This window comes from Macaca mulatta, chromosome 3 (genome assembly GCF_049350105.2).
Source record: "Macaca mulatta isolate MMU2019108-1 chromosome 3, T2T-MMU8v2.0, whole genome shotgun sequence".
Classification (NCBI taxonomy): domain Eukaryota; kingdom Metazoa; phylum Chordata; class Mammalia; order Primates; family Cercopithecidae; genus Macaca; species Macaca mulatta.
Genome location: NC_133408.1, coordinates 188,450,648 through 188,474,709, shown reverse-complemented (window position 1 = coordinate 188,474,709; position 24,062 = coordinate 188,450,648). Strand labels below are relative to the sequence as shown.

General features: G+C 43.4%; 1 long non-coding RNA gene across 1 annotated transcript in view; it reads left to right on the top strand.

Moving 5' to 3' along the window:
- Positions 1–207: 207 nt before the first annotated feature.
- LOC106997718 (uncharacterized) overlaps positions 208–24,062 on the top strand; it is a 56,893-nt gene continuing 33,038 nt past the window's right edge. Inside the window, exons 1-3 of the long non-coding RNA XR_001443913.3 lie at positions 208–361; positions 4,826–4,923; positions 5,436–5,642. This is a non-coding gene — a long non-coding RNA (uncharacterized LOC106997718). The remainder of the gene's footprint in view (positions 362–4,825; positions 4,924–5,435; positions 5,643–24,062) is intronic.

Genomic DNA, 24,062 nt, shown 5'->3' with positions numbered 1-24,062 from the left:
AGTTTTATTTTCCAGAGAGTGAGGAGCTGAGGCTAAATGATTTCAAGGATATTTTCCACCATTCTAAATTCTATGATTCTACTCTAAACATTTATATTACATTTATTCTCAAATTATGGAACATTCCTCATCAAGTGAAAACAAAATATTTCATCAAATTGTCACATTTCCAGAAAGGCCCATATTTTCACCTTTTTAATGTAATAGAGATCAGGCGACAGGAGTGAGTGACACCTGACTTTGCACTGGAGGAAGACAGAGAAGAAGGAGTCCTGGAGTGATGGTTGCTGTGGCGGAAGGCAGCCTTTGTGGAGTCCATGTGTTGGCTTCTCGCTCTTGCATCACCAGCCTGTGATCACAGGTGCTAATTAAATTAATAAAAAGGCATTTTGTTAAGACATGTGCCCCACACCTGCTGTGTCACCAGGCACAGCTTTCTCGCCTGTTGTGATAGAACAGTTTTTACCAATCACCAATGAAGGCAAAAAGACAATAACAGCAAGAAGGAAGAGTCAACCTATAGCCAACCTGACCTGATTCTCCCCTGACGAATGCCTATTAATTTGTCATGACACATTAGGAAAGCACACATTTTGAATTTGACATTCCCAGTTACGTAGGGCGTGACAACTTTAATAGTCATTATACTTCCCAGAAATAACATGCTGTCCTCACCCAATTAAGGATGAGGATGATAAACTGAGAAATTATAGCATGTAGAAACAAAACTTAAGACGCAAATAAGGAGCACACCCACCTCTCTATAATGATGCTTTTACTGAATGGTCTGGAGGTCACTTATTTGGAATTATTTTGAATGGTCTGGTAACGTCTCTTTGACTTGAATGCAGATGCCATGTGTTTTTGTTTGAGGAAGATATATAAAAAAATATTTTTAGCTTACGCTACATTTTATGTTAAAAATGGATATAGCCCAACATATTAGGATTATATTTAGTTGTGAGAGATTTCAAATCCAAAATAAGAATTTATTTTCCTCCCATTTAGAAATCCTGGCAAAATGTCCAAGTCTAACATGGTGCTCCATGGTGTTGGGGACCAAGCAGTTCCCACCCCTTTTCTCTGCTGTGCATGACTGCTATTCTCAAGCTCATCTTATGGTTCAAGATGAAGTTGCACACAATTTCCACTTACTTTATTTTTTATTTTTTTGAGACAGAGTTTCACTCTTGTCACCGAGGCTGGAATGCAATAGCACGATCTCAGCTCACTGCAATCTTCACCTCCCAGGTTTGAGTGATTCTCCTGCCTCAGCATCCTGAGTAACTGGGATTACAGGCTTCTGCCACCACACCCAGCTAATTTTTGTATTTTTAGTAGAGACAGGGTTCACTATGTTGGCCAGGCTGGTCTCGAACTCTTGACCTCAGGTTATCCGCCTGCCTCAGCTTCCCAAAGTGCTGGGATTACAGGCATGAGCCACCGCACCTGGCCCGTAATTTCCACTTACATTTTATTGGTAATCTTTAGACACAAGACAGGGCTTCACGGAGGCTGGAAAAGTAAGTCCTGTCTTCTAGGCAGCCATGCACCTTGCTTAAAGTTGTGTGTTCTATTATTATAGAACAAGAATTGGCAATCGTTTTCCTGTAAAAAAGGCCAGTTAGTAAATATTTCAGGCTTTGTGAGGCACATGGCCTCTGTCTCAACTATTTAACCCTGCGATGGCAGCCATATTTAACCATACGACAGCAGCCATAGACACTACACAGATGAATGCTCGTGGCTGTGTGTCTGTATGAGTGCTTTTTCACGCGGCTGATAAAGACAGACCCAAGACTGGGTAATTTATAAAGAAAAAGAGGTTGAATGGACTCACAATTCCACATGGTTGGGGGGGGGCGCACAATCATGGTGGAATGTGAAAGGCACATCTTACATGATGGCAGATGAGAGAATGAGAGCCAAGTGAAAGGGGTTTCCCCTTATAAAACCATCAGATCTCATGAGACTTACCCACTACCATGAGAACAGTGTGGGGGAAAAAGCCCCTATGATTCAATTATCTCCCACCGGGTCCCTCCCACAACACATGGGAATTATGGGAGCTACAATTCAAGACGAGATGTGGGTGGGGACAAAGCCAAACCATATCAGTGTCAATAAAACTTTATTTACAAAAGCAGGTGGTGGGCTGGATTTGGCACACAGGCTGACCTCTGTTATAGAAAATGGGTAATAATAGAAAACAGAAAATAGAGATCTCTAGTAGCCTCTGCTATGCCAGGTAGTAGAAATATTAGTACTATTAACTCTGGTAAGTCCTTCTCTCCCCTCTTCCCCTTTAGTACAGTTGGTGGCAAGCAAGATTGCCAACAATTTATAAAAATCAGCGAGAGGGCAGAGGAGGACAAATTCATTTAAGGCTCTCTTTGAAAGACTAGTTAGCGAATTTCAATTATCCCTTTTGTTTATCATTCTGACTCTTACTCTGCTTAGGCAAAAACTTCTGTCATATTTCTGACCTTAGTAAGATAATGGCTATTTTCTGGACAACCACTGGGAAGTGCAAATTTCCATGGAGTAAGCAAGCTGACTGAAGGAAATGCAGAGGAGACGCTGAGAAAATTCCCTGAGGGAATAATTATGGTTTTCCCCTCTTTTTGGCAGAGTGGGATAGGGCTGTGATCTTTAAGATCTTGTCTTTCTTCTTAGTGGACAGGGGAGAAGAGGTGCAGGATTGAGATAACCTACCTTGTTTTAACCTGAGTGACTCTCTCTTAGCAGAGAGAGCCGGATACGCTCCATTTTAGTTTCTTCACTTGCAGTCCCCTTTATCCCCCTTAAGGGAATAACTAGTGCACGCTGACTCCACGCACATCCAGGAATGCACCTGCTGATAAGATACTGAGGCAGGCTGTACCAGCAGCTCCTGGGAATGGGCTCGGTGGAAGGTACCTAAAGCCCCTGCATTTATGTCTTACTGATACTTTAATCCCCTGCACCTGGAACTGTTTATTTTTTGTAACTGCTTCTATAACCAATTTTTTTTTTTAACTTTTTGCCTATTCTTCTTCTGTAAAATTGCTTCAGTTAAACCCCCCTCTCCTATTTAGACCATAGTATAAAAGAGAATCTAGCACCTTCTTCGGGGCCGATAGAATTTTGAGCGCTAGCTGCCTCTCGGTCGCCGGCTAATAAAGGACTCCATAATTTGTCTCAAAGTGTGGCATTTCTCTATAACTCGCTTGGTTACAACAGGATTACACTAGAGAGCTCCCCCTTAAGCAAAATAAACCCGAAAGAAGTTTGATAAACATTCACTGTGGAAATTTTACCTTTCATCAATTTTATTGAACTTATTTTAATGAATCCAATGATAACATGTGACTTAAGTCACATAGAGATACACAGGCCGGTCACAGTAGTTTGCCCCTATAATCCCAGCACTTTGGGAGGCTGAGGTGGGTAGATCACCTGAGGTCAGGAGTTTGAGACCAGCCTGGCCAACATGGTGAAAACGGTCTCTACTAAAAATACAAAAATTATCTGGGCGTGGTGGCATGCACCTGTAGTCCCAGCTACTCGGGAGGCTGAGGCAGGAAAATCACTTGAACCCGGGAGGCGGAGGTTGCCGTGAGCCAAGATCATAGCACTGCACTCCAGCCTGGGTGACAGAACAAGACTCCATCTCAAAAAAATAATTATAAACACACACACACACACACACACACACACACACACACACACACACACGCAGAATTAAGAGTCTTCCATGATCCATCTTCCCAGTCTCTCCCAGAATGTCCTAACAATCAAACTCTGTGCCAGGAAAAAGGGATTGTTAATAGTAACTTCTGTTGCTTCCAGAACTCTTAAAGTGGGATAAGCTGCTCTGCAAACTCCCTTCCTGGTTCCTTTTTCTTTTTTTTTTTTTGGAGACTGAGTCTCGCTCTGTCGCCCAAGCTGGAGTGCAGTGGTGTGCTCTTGGCTCACTGCAACCTCTGCCTCCCAGGTTCAACCAATTCCCTGCCTCAGCCTCCCGAGTAGCTGGGATTGCAGGTGCTTGCCACCACAACCAACTAATTTTTGTATTTTTAGTAGAGAGGAGGTTTCACCATCTTGGTCAGGCTGGTCTTGAACTCCTGACCTCATGATCTACGTGTCTCGGCCTCCCGAAGTGCTGGGATTACAGGCGTGATCCACCATGCCCGGCCTCCTTTTTCTTAAGATCCACTTAAGATCTAGTTAGTAGGATATTAACTTGCAAGATCTTCCCTTTCCATAGTACTGACTACTGGTAAATCTACTTTTAGATTCTCCCAAACTTCTACGTTTGTGTTTGGTAGAAAAGATACTTTAATTAAACTGGTCAAACATTTTTACTACATGGATCCAAGACTGGAACAATAGTGGCTTTAGATTTCCACATTTATGAAAGGTGACTCAGAAAGTTAGCATGCAACAGTCAAGCTAAAGGAATTTGAGAGATAATTTAGTCCAAATTCCTTAGTTGACAGAGAGGAATTGAGGTACAGGGAAGGAAAGTGATGTGCTTTGGATTAATTAGCATGTCTAATTAATAATAAAATGTCGTAGAAACTCAGGTTTTCTAGTTTGCAGAAACACTTGAAAGCTCCACTCTGCCTCCTGAAGAGCTGGACTCAGCGGGAGGGCAGCCCTTATGGGGAACAGGGAGTGGAGGGATGGCCGCCCGTTGACAGTCGAGCATTAGCAAGTGGGAGGAGATATCTGGCTTCTCCATTCCTTCTTTTTTTTCTCTTTCTGGTTTTGCTAATTTATTTAAAAATTACATTTGTTCAAGTCAAATTACCACTTGATACTCATTGTTGGATTTCTTTAGGTCATCCTGCTGCTCTCTCAGTTTCCCAGGGGTTTGTGCGTCTGCCTTCTGCTATGCATTTTCCCACGGCCTTGTTGGTTCCTTCCACAGAGGCAAATGTAAGTGCTTTTCCTTGCTTCCTGTGCTGTGTGCTGTAATCACTGTCTCTCCTATTTTTGTGGTGGCACGGACATTCTATCGACACTGAATCCGGGTACTCCCTGGAGCACTTTCTATGCTTAGCAGAGCTATTTATTTTTATTTTTATTTTTTGAGACAGTCTTGCTCTGTTGCCCAGGCTGGAGTGCAGTGGCATGATCTTGGCTCACTGCAGACTTAGGTGACCCTCCCACCTCAGTTTCCTGAGTAACTGGGACCACAGGTGAACACCACCACACATGGCCAATATTTTTAAATTTTTTGTCGAGACAGCGTCTTGCCGTGTTGCCCAGGTTAATCTTGAACTCAAGCGATCTGCCCACCTTGGCCTCTCAAATTGCTGGGATTACAAGTGTGAGCCACATTGTTATTACATTATCTACTAAGGTGGCTGTCAAACCCCTGTGGAGAGTGCCTATTTTACTGATATACTGTTCTGCTTTCATTTCACACATCACGTTCCCAAGAATAGCAGAGACAAGAGACGCCTTTTCCAAAACTCTATCAAAATGACAGAGCCTCGGCACGGCCTTCCGCACGTCCTGCAGATTCTGTGTCACACAGCTCGCGGTGGACAGTTTGCCAGCTCTTGGGCATGGCGAAAGAACGATCTTTGGAAGAGCAGGGAAGCCCAGAAGTTCACAGAAAAGAAAGCTGTCAAATTCTTCTTGCAACAGTGGTGAGTAAGAAAGGCCTTAGCTTCTTCTGAAAAGGCCGCATGTCCCCTGGGACAAGGACGAAGTGCAGTGTTGCGGGGACACCTGTCCAGCTCAGGTGGAGAGCACACAGTGTAAGAAGCGCAAGATGCACCCCAGCAGGAATTCTGGGCTGCTTCAAGCATGCTGGGGTGTCTCCTGGTTTTTCAGGTAGTGTCAAGGAATTAGCCCCAAATCTAGAGGGCATTTATTTTACTTTGGCTTAATATGAGAGTTTTTGGGAAGAAAGGAAAAGTATCACATTTAGGCCAAACAAAAAGGTTACTAACATTTCCTTTGGAGAAACGTTGGAGTTATTAAACATCAAAAATTCAAACAAATGTGTATGGCAGTGTAGTTTTGTAAGGGGCAGAAATACTTAGTACATCTATTAATTTCTGGGGTCATTTTCATAAGTGGATGACATTTTTGTAGATGCATATGAACACATGGGTTTATATACACATACATATTCATATTATATATGTATAATATACACAGATAATACACACATCTATATACAAATAATATGAATATATTAGTATATTGTTTGTATATGTATATGTGTATATGTATACACATACAGTATATATGTAAATGTGTATTTGTTATTTATAAATGTATATATAATGCATGTATACATACATATGTATACTATGTAATACACATATAAATATATATCATATATCAACATAATATATGTGTATTATAAAGTATACAGTATGTGTATATAGTATACATATTATACATATGTATATAATATGTGTATTTTATGTATGTATAATACATAGTATATATATAAAAAATAAATGTATTTCATGTACATATATTACATAGTATACATATGTATATAAAATACATGTGTATTTCATACATGTATATTATATGGTATACATATGTATATATACATGCATTATATGCACATAATATGGAATATATGTGTATATATTTATACATGTATACATGTATATACATGTGTATATACACATACACACATGTGTTCATATGCATCTATTAAAATTTTACTCATTTATGAAGATGACCCTGGAAATGGATATACATGTTGAAACTGAGTCTTTATATATACATATATACACATACATGCACACATACACATATAAACATACATATATACACACACATATACACTAATAGATTATATTGACATTGCTGCAAATCCTTCTTTCCCCATATATGATTATATTGCAAGATCCCTCTCTCTACATATGTATATCTGTGTATATTGTGTACTTTTCTCTTTTGAATTATTTTTTTTCTTTGCCATCAGGAGATGTGGCAGGCAGGAAAGCCAAAAAAGAGAAGAAGATAGAACAGGATTGGGTGACCAAAAGATGCCCAAACATTAATGTGAAAAGAATAAATGCTTAATCATAATAATTAGGGACATATGCCCTTTCTGAATCTCATCTGTTTTAGCTTAAGGAAAGAAATTTTTAAAATAACATTTTTAAATGAAGGAAAGCCTTTTTCTTACTTTCTAGAACCAACAAAGGCAACCTTATGTTGCAAGTCATTATAGCAAAAGCATTAGGAAGGAAAGACCATTTAAAGTGAGCTCTGTCATTAATTTCCTAACTGCTCGCTTGAATCTCATAAATAATTTTAAGTAGAAAGAGTTGTCAAATGTGATTAAGGTCATTATTTCAAGTTAAAGTAGCCCACAGGCTTTCTGATAGAAAAATCTTTCTATAGAGAGATGAACTAAGGTTTCTTCAAGGTTAGGGGTCCCTGGAGCCTATTCCGTGAAGATATATTACAGTAGAGATGATCAAGTACAGAGAAGTCATCTGAGAAGATTGTACAAGGTTTCTCAAGGTGAGCGGTCTCTGAACAAGAACAGATGATATTATTTTAAGAAGATTTGCTGGGCGTTCAGTTTCCAAAATGAATTGTAATATATGTTTTTCAACCTAAAAACCTGACATCTGTGTTGGGAAAATAATAGCCTAGGCATCATTTAGTTCATTTAACAAATATTAACTGAGGCGGTACTCAGTGCGCCAGGCATACTTCTAGCTTCTTGGGACGTGATGGGAACCAAATGAAGTCCCTGCTCCCAAATAGCTCGGACTCTAGTGTGGAGACAGGCAATAAAAACAATTATAAAAGATAGCAGAGCTCCCATCCTGGCTAACATGGTGAAACCCCATCTCTGCTAAAAATACAAAAAAAAAAAAAAAAAAAAAAAAAAAAATTAGCTGGGCGTGGTGGCAGGCGCCTGTAGTTCCAGCTACTCAGGAGGCTGAGGCAGGAGAATGGCGTGAACCCGGGAGGCGGAGCTTGCAGGGAGCCAAGATCACGCCACTGCACTTCGGCCTGGGCGATAGAGTGAGACTCTGTCTCAAAAAAAAAAATCGAGACCATCCTGGCTAACACGGTGAAACCCCGTCTCTATTAAAAAATACAAAAAAACTAGCCGGGCGAGGTGGCGGCGCCTGTAGTCCCAGCTACTCGGGAGGCTGAGGCAGGAGAATGGCGGGAACCCGGGAGGCGGAGCTTGCAGTGAGCTGAGATCCGGCCACTGCACTCCAGCACGGGCGGCAGAGCGAGACTCCGTCTCAAAAAAAAAAAAAAAAAAAAAAAAAAAAAAAAAAAGCAGAGCTCATCATCTGCAGTGAGAAACACACAAAACAGACAATGACAAAGCCCAGTGGCAAATGTTATGGACAGGGAGAGGATGGGGCATTCTCTAAGTTGGGAGGCTAAATCTGTATTAGTCAGGGTTCTCTAGAGGGACAGAACTTATAGGACATATGAATATAGGAAAGGGAGTTTCTTTTTTTTTTTTGTTTTTTTTTTTGAGACGGAGTCTCGCTCTGTCACCCAGGCTGGAGTGCAGTGGCCAGATCTCAGCTCACTGCAAGCTCCGCCTCCCGGGTTCCCGCCATTCTCCTGCCTCAGCCTCCTGAGTAGCTGGGACTATAGGCGCCCGCCACCTCGCCCGGCTAGTTTTTTGTATTTTTTAGTAGAGACGGGGTTTCACCGTGTTAGCCAGGATGGTCTCGATCTCCTGACGTCGTGATCCACCCGTCTCGGCCTCCCAAAGTGCTGGGATTACAGGCGTGAGCCACCGCGCCTGGCCGAAAGGGAGTTTCTTAAGGAGAATTGACTCACACGATCACAAGGTGAAGTCCCCCAATAAGTCATTTGCAAGCTGAGGAGCAAGGAAGCCAGTAGTGGCTCAGTCTCAGTTCCAAAACCTCAAAAGTAGGAAAATGGACAGTGCAGCTTTCAATCTGTGGCCAAAGGCCTGAGAGCCCCTGGCAAGCCACGGGTGTGAGTCCAAGAGTCCAAAAGCTGAATAACCTGGAGACCGGTGCACAAGGGCAGGAAGCATCCAGCACGGAAGAAAGATGAAGGCCGGAAGACTCAACAAGTCAGGTTCTTCCACCTCCTTTCCACTTGCTTTTGCTAGCTGCACTGGCAGCTGATTGGATAGTGCCCTGCCTCTACCAGTGGGAGAGGCAACACCCAGAAACACCCAGATACACTCAGAAACAGTACTTTGCATCCATCAATTCAGTCAAGTTGACACTTAATATTAACCTTCACAAAAGCCTGTCTTCCTCAAACAAGTGATATTTAGCTGAGACCTGAAGGATAAGCAGGGGTTGGCACAGCCCAGGTAGGTGAGGGATTGGGGTGAGGTAAAGAAAGGGTGTTTGCAGCGGAGTGGCCAGCATTGCAAAACCCCAGAGGTGAGAAGGCCCAGGTGAGAAGGAGCAAGTTGTGTCTTAGGAAATGGTTGTGTGGCTGCAAAAGGAATTGAGGAGAAATGGTAGAAGATTGGCTTGGAAAGGCATGCAGAGGCCTGGTCATGCTGAATCTTGAAAGCTGTCATCAGAAATCTGAAATTTTGTTTTAAGGGCAATGGGCAGCCACTTTTAAGTTTCTAGTAGGGAAGTGACATGAACAAGTTTTGTTTAATAAAATCCTTTTGAGGGTAGTGTGAAGGCCAGATTGGAAGTGGAGCAGAGTCATAGACAGAAAGCCCCTCAGCAGACTGCATTGGCCAGCCGGGAAACAGACGAGGGCGTGGCTGCTACTAGTGGGTGGCAGTGAGGACTATAAGGAGAGGTAACACCGACGATGTGCCAAGTACTCTTCTAAGTGCTTTCTTTCTTTTTTCTTTCTCTTTTTTTTTTTTTTTTTGGACAGAGTTTTGCTCTTATTGCCCAGGCTGGAGTGCAATGCACGATCTCAGCTCACTGCAACCTCCTTCTCCTGGGTTCAAGTGATTCTTCTGTCTCAACTTCCCGAGTAGCTGGGATTACAGGTGCCCGCCACCATGCCTGGCTGATTTTTGTGTTTTTAGTAGAGACAGGGTTTCACCATGTTAGCCAGGCTGGTCTTGAACTCCTGACCTCAGGTGATCCACCCGCCTTGACCTCCCAAAGTGCTGGGATTACAGGCAGGAGCCACTGTGCCTGGCTTTCTTCTAAGTACTTTCTATGCACAAGCTCAGTAAGTCCTCATAGCATCCACACGAGGAAGGCTCTGTTATCACCATGTGCATCTTACAAATGGAGAAAAAAAGAGAGGCTAAGTTGCTTGCATTGCCAAGTAAGTAGATCTGGGATTTGTTTGTTTGTCTGTTTTTGAGCAGGGTCTCACTCTGTTGCCCAAGCTGGAGTGCAGTGGCACGAACATGGCTCACTGCAGCCTCAACCTCCTGGGCTCAAATGATCCTCCTACCTCAGCCTCTTGAGTAGCTGGGACTACAGGTACGTGCCACCATGCCAAGCTAATTTAGGTCTCGCTATGTTGCCTGGGCTGGTCTTGACCTTCTGAGCTCAAGCAGTCCTCCCACCTTGGCCTCCCAAAGTATTGAGGTTATAGGCGTGAGCCACTGTGCCTGGTCAGATCTGGTCAGATTTGAAGCCCCGTTGTCTAACTGCAAGTTTAACCATTTCCCTACAGTTTTCTCTCTGGGGTAGGCTGATTTGAGGAAGATCTAGAGTTGACTTGAGAGCGTCCAGTGATTGACTCCATTTGGGAGCCATGAGGGTAGAAGGTGTTCAGGAGGATGACTGGGTGGGTGATGTTGCCTTTGACTGGGAGGAAAAAGAGGAGGATTTTGGTTTTTTTTTTTTGGTGGGGGGACATGGAGATAAGGAGTCTAGTTTTAGGCATTGTTGAATTGGGGATGCCACGTGAAGATGTCCAGTAGACTTACAGATGTAGAACTCAGGACCCAGGCCAGGACTGGCAGGTATGGATTTGGGAGACCTCAATATGAATGTAATTGAAGCCAAGAAGTGGACGAAATTGCCTAGGGACAGTATTGGGGGTGATCAGAGAAGATACCAACACCAAGGGACACCTTTAAGGAATGGATATTAGAAAATTAGCTTGAAAAAGAGGCTGACAATGTGGCTGGAGAAGTTTGAGAAAATCAGAGGAATGTGGAATCACAGAAATCAATAAGAGAATGTTTTCAAGAAGAGGATGACTGCTCCCAGCTCCTTGGGAGGCTGAGGTGGGAGGATTGTTTGAGCCCAAGAGATAGAGGCTGCAATGAGCTGTGTTCATGCCACTGTACTCCAGCCTGGGCAACAGAGCGAGACTCTGCCTCTAAATAAATAAATAAATAGAATAAGAAGAAGACCACTGAACAGGGTCAAATGCTGTCAGCAAGGTGAGGACCGACACGCTCACCATAGACAACAGTGAGGTCCCAGGTGAGAGCAACTCTAGCTGACCAGAAGCACCCGCCAGACTGTGGTGGGAAATGGAGATGACGAGAGTGGATAACTCAGGAGGGGAGAAGTGAGGCGGCTGTGGGAAGAGAACAGCGGGGAACACAGGGCTGCGGAAGTGTGTTTGATTTTTAAAATAGGAACCATCTGTGTGCATCAACTCACGTCTGCAGATAAGCAAGTGCTTCAGAGGCAAAAGATGGAGCAGAGAGAGGGGCAATGCAAGGCAAGGGGTTTTGGGCGGGGACGGAATTCAGAGCGCGAGTGAAGGCCTCCCTCAGACTGCGAGGCGAAGCGTGCTCCTTGTGAGTGTGGATGCAGATATACATGTAGGCTTGGTGGTGGGGATCTGAGTGTTTTCCCTTCAGAGGACTTCATCTTAGTAGGATTGAGTGAAAAGGGGCAATGGAGTGGGACCAGAAGTTTGAGGAGAGTAGACAAATTTGTGAAATAACTAGAATGGAAACTCGGAGAGCGCGGACAGAGAAAGATTGATATAGATTGCTGGCAGCATGGAGGGCCCAGTCAAGTCTGGTAGTCATGGATTTCTAGTGGAACCAATCTGTGAGGTTGTCTGATATTCTCAAGCAGAGCCCAGCAGCCCGGGTGTACAAAAAGATCAGAGACCTTGGTTTGATCTGAGTTGAGGTGTTGCCAGGTGGCTGGGGAGGATGGACAATGAAAACAATGAAGCAAGAATGAGTTGAGGGTCTGCAAGAGACTGGGTGAAGGGCAGGACATGGACTCTCAGCCAGATGGGGAAATGGAGAGTGAGGAGAATACTTGCCTCACCTCTCTCACTGATTCTGTTACTTTGGGTAAACTGTCATACCTCTGGGCTTCAGTTTTTTCCCCACTAATAAGTGAAGTTGTTGGCTACATGATGGCTAATATCCTGCCCAGTTCTCAAATTCTGTGGTTCTGTTTTGCCAATGTGTAAGCACCCTCCGACCGTGAATGGGAGACATCGCCAATCCCTTCTAACCACTAGGGCCAAACAAGCCCCGTTATGCTGGAGAAGCAGATTCCATTGATGTTTCTAGATCATGGATACAACTCTCACTCTCATAAAAATATGCAAAATATCCAGCACACTTCCCATAAACCAAGAATAAACATCCCATCGATATTGGTAATCTAACCCTGTTGTAAACTTCAAGTTTGAGTCGTTACTTGATTCAATTCAATTCAACTTAAAGACATAGTCATTGAATGTATACTTTGCATAAGTTCCTGTGACAGCAGTTGTAGGGGATACAAAGACAAGAGAGTGACAGTCCTTGCTGTGTTGTCATCTAACAGGAAGGGCAAGACTGGTATATAAATAAACATGTTGGGGGAAAAAAATCTTAGTATTCAACCCAGGTAACAAAGAACAATTTCTCTCTCTATTTATTTAACAACTTAATATCTGTTTTGAGCCCTACTTTTTACCAGGTTGGAATAAGCTCAGTTGGGGTCCTCACCATTTTTTGGGTCATGACTAATTCTAGGGGCTTACATAATCTGAAGCCATCAGGAGGGGGTGCTTTTTGGTCCTCAATGTCATCTGTCAGCACGATCTGCTGAGACATCGCTGCCCCTGTGGTTGTGTATTATGTGTTCGTGCAGGCAGTCATGGGGACACACTCATTCCCTCTGCAAGGTCCCTTCAGGACCTACCTTTTGATTCTCTCTGCTACTTCTAGGCCTTTCTGGGTTGCACGGAACCCGTGCGCCTCTTTGCAGCATGCATAAACACAGCACTCATCCATTTCCTTATGGAGCCTTGCTACCTCCCTAAGGTTCTCCCAGGGGCACAGGAGAAAATGCTGCTTCTCCCAGGACCAGTGAGCATTTTAGCTCTCTGAGTCTCCTTCCGTCTTTCCTTCTTGCTTCTAACTCTGAGAATCCTCTGGTCCGGGAAGATTGGGCAGGTGAGATCTAGAATCTTACTATTACAAATAATGTTTGCTTCCAAATCTGTTGTCTGTGCTGTAGGGTATTTCTGTTACTAGGAAACTTCTTCTCTCTTTTCTACTGTCTTACATCCTCCTAAGGCAATGAACACAAAGTGGACCAGCTGCTTGAATGTAGAAAAAAGCAAGGGGGAAAGAAGTAACGTGGGGGAAATCATGGAAGCTATTCCGTACAAGGCAGAAATAGGGTGTGTTATGAGATGAAAAAACATTGTACTCTGGGGCTTCAAAGTATATTAATAGGGTTCTTTGATTGCACATGAAAGAAATGAATACTGGTTAACTCAAGTCAGAAAAAATAATGGGTTTATTGAAAGCCTTCTGGGTAACTCACTGAGTAGAAAAAAGAGCTTAACAGATGCTTTGAGAATGACAGAAGCCAGGCAGCACTGAGGATTGTAGCAAGAAGAACGCAAGACCCGTCAAGGGTGCCACCATCAAATGACTCAGTTCCAACCACCTTCTGTCTGGTGTGTGCAAATCCCCAGAAGATCGGCTATGATTGGCTGAGCTTGTTCACACTTGTGGCCAGGGGTTCTCTACCTGGAAGCTCCACCAGACCTAAAGTGGAGAGAAGTCTTACTCCCAAGGCAGGGGAAGGCAAAGGAATGTGAGGATGCAGGATGTCCTGCTCAAAAGGAATGGAAGAGAAAGTCCCATCCAGAAAGTAGGACAGCTTAGAGGACAGGGCATTTGTGAAGGACTTTGAAGGATGGGAAGGGTTCTGATGAACAGAGATATGAGATGGAGATAGGAAGAGAATGCATATTCCAAGCAGATAAATTTGGTAGGGTTGAAAATGTTCATTTGGAGGCATATGAAGAAATCTGAGGCTGGCTGCAGTGACTCAAGCCTATAATCCCAACACTTTGGGAGGCCAAGGTGGGCAGATCGCGAGGTTAGGAGTTCGAAACCAGCTTGGCTAACATGGTGAAACCCCATTTCTACTAAAAATACAAAAATTAGCTGGGCATAGTGGTGGGCATCTGTAATCCCAGCTACTTGGGAGGCTGAGGCAGAAGAATCGTTTGAACCTGGGAGGTGGAGGTTGCAGTGAGCCGAGATCGTGCCATTGCACTCCAGCCTGGGCGACAGGACGAGACTCCATCTCACAAAAAGAAAAGAAAAAAAAAATCTGAGAAGGCTAGGCATGGTGGCTCGTGCCTGTAATCCCAGCACTTTGGGAGGCCAAAGCAGGTAGATCACTTGAGGTCAGGAGTTCAGGACCAGCCTGGCCAACATGGTAAAACCCAGTTCTCTATTAAAAATACAAATATTATCCAGGCATGATGGCAGGTGCCTGTAATCCCAGCTACTCGGGAGGCTGGGGTGGGAGAATTACTTGAACCCAGGAGGTGGAGGTTGCAGTGAGCCGAGATCACGCCACTGCCATCCAGCCTGAGCAACAGAGTGAGACTTCATCTCAAAAAAAAAAGAAACAAAGAAATCTGAATGAGGAATTGTTATGGGCTGAATTGTGTCTCTCCACCATTGCCCCACCAAATTCATGTGCTAAAGTTGTAGCTCCCAATTCTTCAGAATGAGGCTGCATTGGGAGATGGGGTCTTTAAGGAGGTAATTAAGTTAAAATGAGGTCATTGGGGGTAGGCTATAATTCCATGTGACTGGTATCTTTCTAAGAAGAGGAAATTGGGACCCAGACAGATACAGAGGGAAGGCCAGGAAAACACACAGGGAGAAGACAGCCATCTGCAAGCCAAGGATGAAGGCCACAGAAGAAACCAACCAGGCAGACCCCTTGGTCTCAGCCTCCAGAAATGTGAGAAAATCCATTTCTGTTGTTTTTAAGTCACCCAGTCTGTGTACTTTGTTATGGCAGCCCCAGCATATGAGGACAGACATCTTTTCTTATTTTGGATGCAATGGATACCCATGGAAACTTTTTAAAAGGGGGACTAGGTAGCTAGACTTACGATTTAGGAAAATGGATCTAACAGTGGTCTCAAGGGTGGGTAGAGTCTGGAGGTGGGAGACCAGTTAGTAGACTACTGCAAAAGTCTTTAGAAAGGTATGTGAGGCTGTTAGCTTGGATAGTAGCAATAAGGTTGAGAAGAGAGTAGGATTGTGGCAATGATTATAGAAATGGAATTTGAAGACTTGGTTGCAAATTGAATATTGGAGGAAAGGAGAGGAGAGAGTTAAAGATGTCTTCAATTTTTATGACCTGCTAACTAGGTGATATGGTTTGGCTGTGTTCCCACCCAAATCTCCACTTGAATTGTATCTCCCAGAATTCCCATGTGTTGTGGGAGGGACCCAGGGGGAGGTAAGTGAATCATGGGGGCCGGTCATATTTCCCATGCTATCCTCATGATAGTGAATAAATCTCATGAGATTTGATGGGTTTATCAGGGGTTTCTGCTTTTGGTTCTTCCTCATTTTCTCTTGCTGCTGCCCTGTAAGAAGTGCCTTTCGCCTGCCGCCATGATTCTGAGGCCTCCCAAGTCATGTGGAACTGTAAATCCAATTAAACCTGTTTTTCTTCCCAGTTTTGGGTATGTCTTTATCAGTAGCATGAAAATGGACTAATCCACTGGGAGAATGGGGTAATAAAAGAAGGTTCTTTTGTTTGTTTGTTTGTTTGTAAGTTTTGAGACAGAACCCTGCTCTGTTGCCCAGGCTGGAGTGCAGTGGCACAATCATAGCTCACTGTAGCTTCGACCTCCTGGGCTCAAGCAATCCTCCTGCCTCAGCTTCCTAAGCAGCTGTATGTACCACTACACCTGGATAATTTTTTAATTTTTTGTAGAGACAAGGTCTCACTATGTTGCTCAGGTTGGTCTTGAACTCCTGGGCTCAAGCGATCCTCCTGCCTCAGCCTCACAAAATGCTGGGATTACCAGTGTGAACTACTATGCCTGGCCAAGAGGGCTCTTTTGATGACTGACAAAGTGGAATCAAACTAGCTTATGAACAAATGGAATTGGTTACTGCTCTAATTGTGAGACCCAGGGTCTTGCGTCTGGCTTTGGACGCTCCTGGTCCTAGGCACTCAGAGGCTCTGCTTTGCTTCTCTTTGGGTGCCGTGCCTTCCCTCTGAAGCTTCCATGTGGCCAGGAAGACAGCCGCAGCATCTTCATAGTTCATGATCTAAGATGACTCCCTCTCATCTCCAGATGCCAAATCCCACTTACGGCAGGTGCTTACTCCTCGGCCCTATCACTGCGGACAGGAAGATGGGGTACCACTGCTGGTGAAGCTTTGGTTCGTGTTCCCTCCACTTAGGCCAGGTAGGAAATTTTGACAGTCTGGTAGATCTCCAGTGAAAACAGAAATGCAGGGCAGACAGAAACAGCTGACATTCACCCCATTGGGTTTGGATTTGGATATTTTATTAGGCTGGTGCAAAGGTGTTTTTTTTTTTTTTTTTGAGACAGAGTCTCGTCCTGTTGCCCAGGCTGGAGAGCAATGGCCCAATCTCAGCTAACTGCAACCTCCACTTCCTGAGTTCAAGTGATTCTCCTGGCAGTTACTTTTAATGGCAAAAACTGCAATTACTTTTGCACCAGCCTAATATTTTTGGACATGCCAATATCGAGTAAAGGATGGGGTGCAGGGAAGAAATAGTAAGAGTTCATTGATAATGTGGATTTTGAGCTCAAGAGAGAAAAGTTACCCGCAGAGAGGCTGTGTGACTAAAGCCATGGTAGTGAGTACATTTCCTGGAAAAGAGAATAGCCATGGGAAAGAGGTTTGAGGATGGACTGAACATTAGGGAATTTCTATATTTGGTAAAGAAAAAAGGAAGAAAATACAGGAGTAGTCAGAGAGGGGCAGGCCATCCAGAAAATAGAAATTGATGGAAGCCAGTGAAGGAGAAGGTTTCAAGAAGGATAGAATGTTGGTAGCTTTCAGAGGTGAGAACTGAGAAAAGACAGGGGATCATTAGGTACTTAGGAGATCACTGGTGACCTCCTTATGGCTTTGGGGGCAAGGCTCAGTGTCATTACAAATGGTTACTTTTTTTTTAAAGACAAAAAATTTTATTGCCATAAATTAATCCAGTAGGTATATCTGAGAAAGCATGCATCAGTTGGTTAGAGCATTAAGTGCCTCTACCACGTTGCCAGATGTGATTTTCTAAGGGAAGTTGGCAATCTGAAGTTGGGAATGTTTATGCGAACTTCCCCACTCTTTCCATATTGGCAGCTAATTTAAAAACATAAAACCACTGTGTGAGTAAACAGGTTTGTGGGTTGGGCTGCCAGTTTATACCCTCAGCACTATATCTGAGGATTGGGGGCGGAAAAAAAAAAGGCCAGGATGTGGAGAAGAGATAACATAAAGAGGCTCCACCTACGTTCAATCTGGCCAGAGGCCTGGGTGTCCAAATTGTTCCTGAGGACCTGAAAATCTGGACACCTCTAGTATGTCAGTACAGAGTGTGTGACTTTTAAAGCCATCAGTGGTCTGGATCTTAGTCTCCTCTTATCTTACATAAATCTGGAAAATTCTTTCATGATTGTTATTTATTCCTTTTTGTTTTATTTCTTTTATTATTATTTTCATTATTCTTTCCTTCTATTTTGAGAACTTTGGTACTTTCCTTTTTGAGTGAAAAATACTATGGATTCTGGATTAAAATAGCACAGGAGAGGTTGAAATAAGGTTTTGTCAGTTTTGCAGATATGGTTATTGCTATGACATCTCATTCATTCAAGTTTTTATTTTTGCCTATGTACAAGACAATGTGTTATAACCAGCAAGGTGTAGGAAATGAGTAAGAACAACCTGTACCCACATTCTTGAGGCATATAATTAGGAACTGGAGAAAAAGGACCAACATAAATAAATACAATCATTCATTCCTGCAGCTTCCTGACCATAATGTCTACCATGTGCACATTCACAAAGTTACAGTTTAGTGCAGAGAAAGACATGTGTACAGATACTTTTGGTGTTATTCATGTGCTATAATAGAATGATCAAGAAACTTGGAGGAGCAGAAGAGAAAGCACCTCATTCTGCTCGCACGAGCTAAACACTTTAGGGAGGCTTCACGGAGGAGGTGTTGTTTAAGATAAGTCTTTAGGATGACTAGGGATTTGCACACCAGATGAAGGGTGGCCAGGGTTTCTAGGAAGAAGGTGCAGCACCTACAAACTCAGAGGCATAAAGGAACATCACACACTCAGGGTGTGACGGATGAGAAACCAAATGTGGGAAGTTCCTCAGGAGAGCTACAAGCCAGGCACTATGCGATTCTCATTTACATTCCGGTCCTGCTGTTCCATGTGAAATGAGTCAGGGCAGGTGGATGTCTTAGGCACACCAGGCATTCAGGTGCCTTATGTCCTTTACCCCTGAGTATTTTATCGGTCTTCTACTGGAAAGAAACCATTCATGACATCCAGGCTTGGGGAAAGTACAGGAGCATCTACAGATTCCTTCAAAGTGTGTATTTCACTTAACATATTTAAAGCCAGGAGATGGCCGGGTGTGGTGGCTCACGCCTGTAATTCCAGCACATTGGGGGGCCAAAGCAGTTGGATTGCTTGAGCCCAGAAGTTGAGACCAGCCTGGGCAAAACAGTGACACCTCATCTCTACAAAAAATACAAAAATTAACAGAGTGTGCTGATGTGTGCTTATAGTCCCAGCTACCTGGGAGACTGAGGTGGGAGGATCACTTGAGCTCAGGAGGTCAAGGCTGCAGTGAGCCGTGATTGCACCACTACATTCCAGCCTGGATGACAGAGTGAGGCCCTGTGTTAGAAAAAAATAAATTAAAAATAAAGCCAGGAGACCAGGTATTTTTACATGAGTACTACTTGCTACCATAATCCACAGAAAAAGTGTCTAATATTCGTAAGGATTAGTAATTCTTTTTCATTAGAAGGTAGGGTATGTTTCAAATAGGCATTTCAGCCAGGTGCTGTGGCTCATGCCTGTAATCCCAGCATTTTGGGAGGCCGAGGCAGGTGGATCACCTGAGGTCAGGAGTTTGAGATCAGCCTGGTCAACATGGCAAAACCCAGTATTGTCTAAAAATACAAAAATGTGCTGGGTGTGGTGGTGGGTGCCTGTAATCCAAGCTACTCAGGAGGCTGAGGCAGGAGAATCATTGGAAACGGTGGTGGGGCGGGGTGAGGTCACGGAGGTTGCAGTGAGCCGAGGTCATGCCACTGTACGCCAGCCTGGGCGAAAGAGGAATTTAATGGAGAGATCTATTATCTACTTACATTGAATTCTGTCATCCCTGTCATTATTTACTGAATATTTACAATACACATAACTAGCTATATGAGTTTGATTTTAAAGAGAAGAGAATGCTTTTTACATTTGATTCCTAGAAATCAGTACTGCTGCCTTAATTTATAATGAAAAAGAAAAATACCAATCAAAGGAAAGGTATATTTTCTTTTTTAGCAGAGCTGTGCAGGACAGTAACAGCCCAAGCGTAGAGTCTGGGCTCATAGCCTGAGGCATCCCACGTGGGGCCTGGGGCCGCCTGCGAATGAACACCACACGCCTGAGGCCAGACCACACTCTTGTGCTTTATTTACACTTGTTAGTTCTCATGAACTATATCATAAATAGTATGTGGGTTTTCAGCCAATTTTTGGTAAGACACTTTGTGTTTCAGGGCATTTTATCTACAGAATTTGATTTAAACATTATCAGATATTTACACATTAAAAAAATTATATACAACACTAAGTAAAATGTAAAATACATCGAATTAATTCACTATCTTAGTTTAGAAATAGACTTGAATTGTTATGAATGCGAGTTGTCAGCTGCCAATGATAGGATGACTAACTCATTCTGGTTTTCGCACTGAAAGTCCCACGTCCCAGAACTCAAACCACAAGGTAATTCTGCCCATCAGAACTCAACAAGGAGCAGCTCAGGTTCAGATCCACATGCTGAGCTGTTTGCTACACTAGCTGTTAGAACTTAGTGTCTGACTGGAGCAGAAGTTCACGTAGCAAACAGATCACTTGGAAAAGTGAATCATCCATGTTCATGACAATTGATAAAATATTAAGGTTGTACCAATCACAGTTTGCCCGTGAGTAGCGGAGAATATGAGAAAGGCAGAAAAGGCAGGTAGGAAGGTATGCAAAAAAGACTGGAGGAGGAGCTTAGGAGGCTTGATGTGATAGTTCTAGAGCTTCCTCTGGAAATACCAACTGTTTGTGTATTTGTAAAAGACAAACAGGCCGGGCGCGGTGGCTCAAGCCCGTAATACCTGCACTTTGGGAGGCCGAGACGGGTGGATCACGAGGTCAGGAGATCGAGACCATCCTGGCTAACACGGTGAAACCCCGTCTCTACTAAAAAATACAAAAAACTAGTCGGGCGAGGTGGCGGGCGCCTATAGTCCCAGCTACTCGGGAGCCTGAGGCAGGAGAATGGTGTAAACCCGGGAGGCGGAGCTTGCAGTGAGCTGAGATCCGGCCACTGCACTCCAGCCTGGGCGACAGAGCAAGACTCCGTCTCAAAAAAAAAAAAAAAAAAAAAAGACAAACAGAGCAGCCTGAAATAAAATGGTGAGATGGAAGTGTCTGATATTCTGATATCCCACCTTTCCTTATCCTCATTATCTCTCTCCACACCTATGGTAAGGGATGATTCCAGTTAAAAATCCTCATGCATGACATTTTAAGCTTTTTTCCTTCTTATGTACTATATTAGTCAGTTCTTACATTGCTATAAAGAAATACCTGAGACTGGGTAATTTCTAAAGAAAAGAGGTCTCATTGGCTCATGGTTCTGCAGACTGTACAGGAAGCATAGTGGCTTCTGGGGAGGCCTCAAGAAACTTACAGTCACGGCAGAGGGTGAAGGGGAAGCAGGCACATCTTACATGGCAGATGCAGGAGCAAGAGAGAAAAGGGGGGCTAGGCATGGTGGCTCATGCCTGTAATCCCAGCACTTTGGGAGGCCGAGGCAGGCAGATCACATGAAGTCAGGAGTTTGAGACCAGCCTGGCCAACATGGTGAAACCCCATCTCTACTAAAAATACAAAAATTAATCAGCCAGGCGTGGCGGTGCATACCTGTAGTCCCAGCTACTTGGGAGGCTGAGGCACAAGAATTGCTTGAACCCAGGAGGCAGAGGCTGCAGTGAGCCAAGATTGCGCCACTGCACTCCAGCCTGGGCAACAGAGTGAGACTCTGTCTCAAAAAAAAAAAAAAAAAAAAGGGAGAGAGAGAAAAGGGGGAGGTGCTACATACTTTTAAACAACCAGATCTCGTGAGAACTTTATCACAAGAACAGCACTAGGGGAATGGTGCTAAGCCATTCATGAGAAACTGCCCCCATGACTCAATCACCTCCCACCAGGCCGCACCTTCAACATTGGGGATTACAATTCGACATGAGATTTGGGTGGGGACCCAGATCCAAACCATATCATGTACTATGTCCTATTAAGTTTTTTCTTAACATTTTAAAATAAAATATTTCAAACGTACAGAAAAGTGGACAGAATTTTATAATGAATGCCCATATACCCACCACTTAGACTATAAAACTAACATTTTAATATAAGTACCAAATTTATCCCATATCTTCTATCTCTCCATCTATCAATCCATCTTATTTTTTGGATGCATTTCAAAGCAAGTAGCTTCAGCTCTAAACACTTGAACACGCATACCATTAACTAGAGTTTAGTTTTTTTGGTGGGTTTTTTTTTCTCTTGAGATAAAATTTATACACAATGAAATACACAGATCTTAAGTGTATTTTCCCATGAGTTTTGACAAATGTATTCATGTGTATAATCCAAACCCATATCAAGATACAGGACACTATCATCACACCAGAAAGTTCTCCTCATGCCTCTTCCCAGTTAATCCCTATCAAGATCACCATTCTCCACCCACTCCAGACAATTACTGTTCTCTGATTGTTTTCCACTACAAATTACTTTCATCTGTTCTAGAACTTTGCATAATCAGAACCAGAGAGTATGTACTCTTTGGGGTCTGTTTTCTTTGCTCAGCATGATGTCTGTGAGATTCATTCATGTTCATGGTTATATCGGTAGTATTTCTGGCCAGCATTCCATGGCATGGATGTATCATAATTTGTTCATTTTCCTTTTAATGGACATTTGGTCAGTTTGCAGTTTTTTAATTTTATATATGAAGTTCCTATGGACGTAACTATACAAATATTTTAGTGTGAGGTTTTCATTTCTCTGGGGTAAATACCTAAGGAGTAGAATCCATAGCATTATTTTAAATAGTTTAGCAGAGGCTTATTAGAAGGTGGCATCATGCCTCTACCTCTCCATCCATCTTGTTTTTCTCCTTTTCTATTTTCTTCTTCCTATTACCTTTTTTTTTTTTTTTTAGACAGAGTCTTGCTCTGTCACCCAGGCTGGAGTGCAGTGGCCCAATCTCAGCTCACTGCAACCTCCGCCTCCTGGGTTCAAGCAATTCTCTGCTTCAGCCTCCCGAGTAGCTGGGATTATAGGCTCCTGCCACCATGCCCGGCTAATTTTTTTTGTATTTTTAGTAGAGACTGGGTTTCACCATGTTGGCCAGGCTGGTCTTGAACTTCTGACCTCATGATCCACCTGCCTCAACCTCCCAAAGTGCTGGGATTACAGGCGTGAGCCACCATACTTGGCCCCCTCTTCTTTTTTCTATAAGCCACTTATTTTCTTCCCTTTTGTCCTTCCTGACAGGGTATAATGTTTTGTTACTATTTTCTCACTGTCCTCAAAATTCTTCCAGAGAGAGGCAGCACGGTGTTGGTGAAAACGCCTTGACTGTTGGGCTACTTTCAAGATAAGCCTCTGCCGCTTTGTAGCAGGGTGAGTTATGTTACTTCTCTGGGCTCCAGGCTCCTTAACTGTTTGTTCATTCAAGAGGTTAGGGGAGATAACTCTGGAGTTCCCTTTCCAGCTCCATCACTCTGTAAATCTATGACCTCTTTTTCTAAGACACAAATCAGGCACAGAGAGACGAGATAGGAGGACAGAAAGATGAAGGTAGAGATGGAGAGGGCAAAAAAGAAAAACAAATAACTTCCTTCCTGCAACTTGGCCAAACAGTGACATGGTCTCTGGGGCCAGGTCAGTCCCCTCCCAAGGTCATCTTCCTTTCCTCACTCCTGGTTTCATGGTTAGGCACCCCAACTGGCCTTGCCTTGTCCTCTGCTGCTGTGTACCCCCATCTTCTCTGTTTCCCCAGTTAATATATATCAGTTTCATGTTCTGGATATGCTCATTGAGCCTCCAAAGAGAGCACTGTAAACCAATTTATGCCAATGAACCAGTAAGGAAACCAAGAGAGGTCCCTTCTTGCCAAGGTAAATATATTCAATTTAATAAGGGCTTTGCAGATATAATGCACTCATTTTCATTGTATAAGCTAGAGGAAGGACACCCATGTCAGGAGGTTTAGGTACAAGACGTGAAGAAACATCATGGCGGGCGATATGAGGAGTCTCTTAAGTGCACGAGCTGCTGCATTTGAGATCTTCTTCATATGATACAGGTACCGAGACTATGAGAACTGAATTTTATTGTATTAAGTCTCAATTTAAAAATTTTATTCTGCTGCTCCCCAAAACAGCCTCATACTTATTGGAACACATATGCCAATTTTGGCTCAGAAAATGTGGTCTCTGTGCATGTTGATGGATATCATTTTCAGCACATGTGCTCTCTTGATACCTTGGGTATATCCTACCTTAGAGTAATTAGCATATACGTCATTTCAAAAAGGAAAAGTTTCATCCT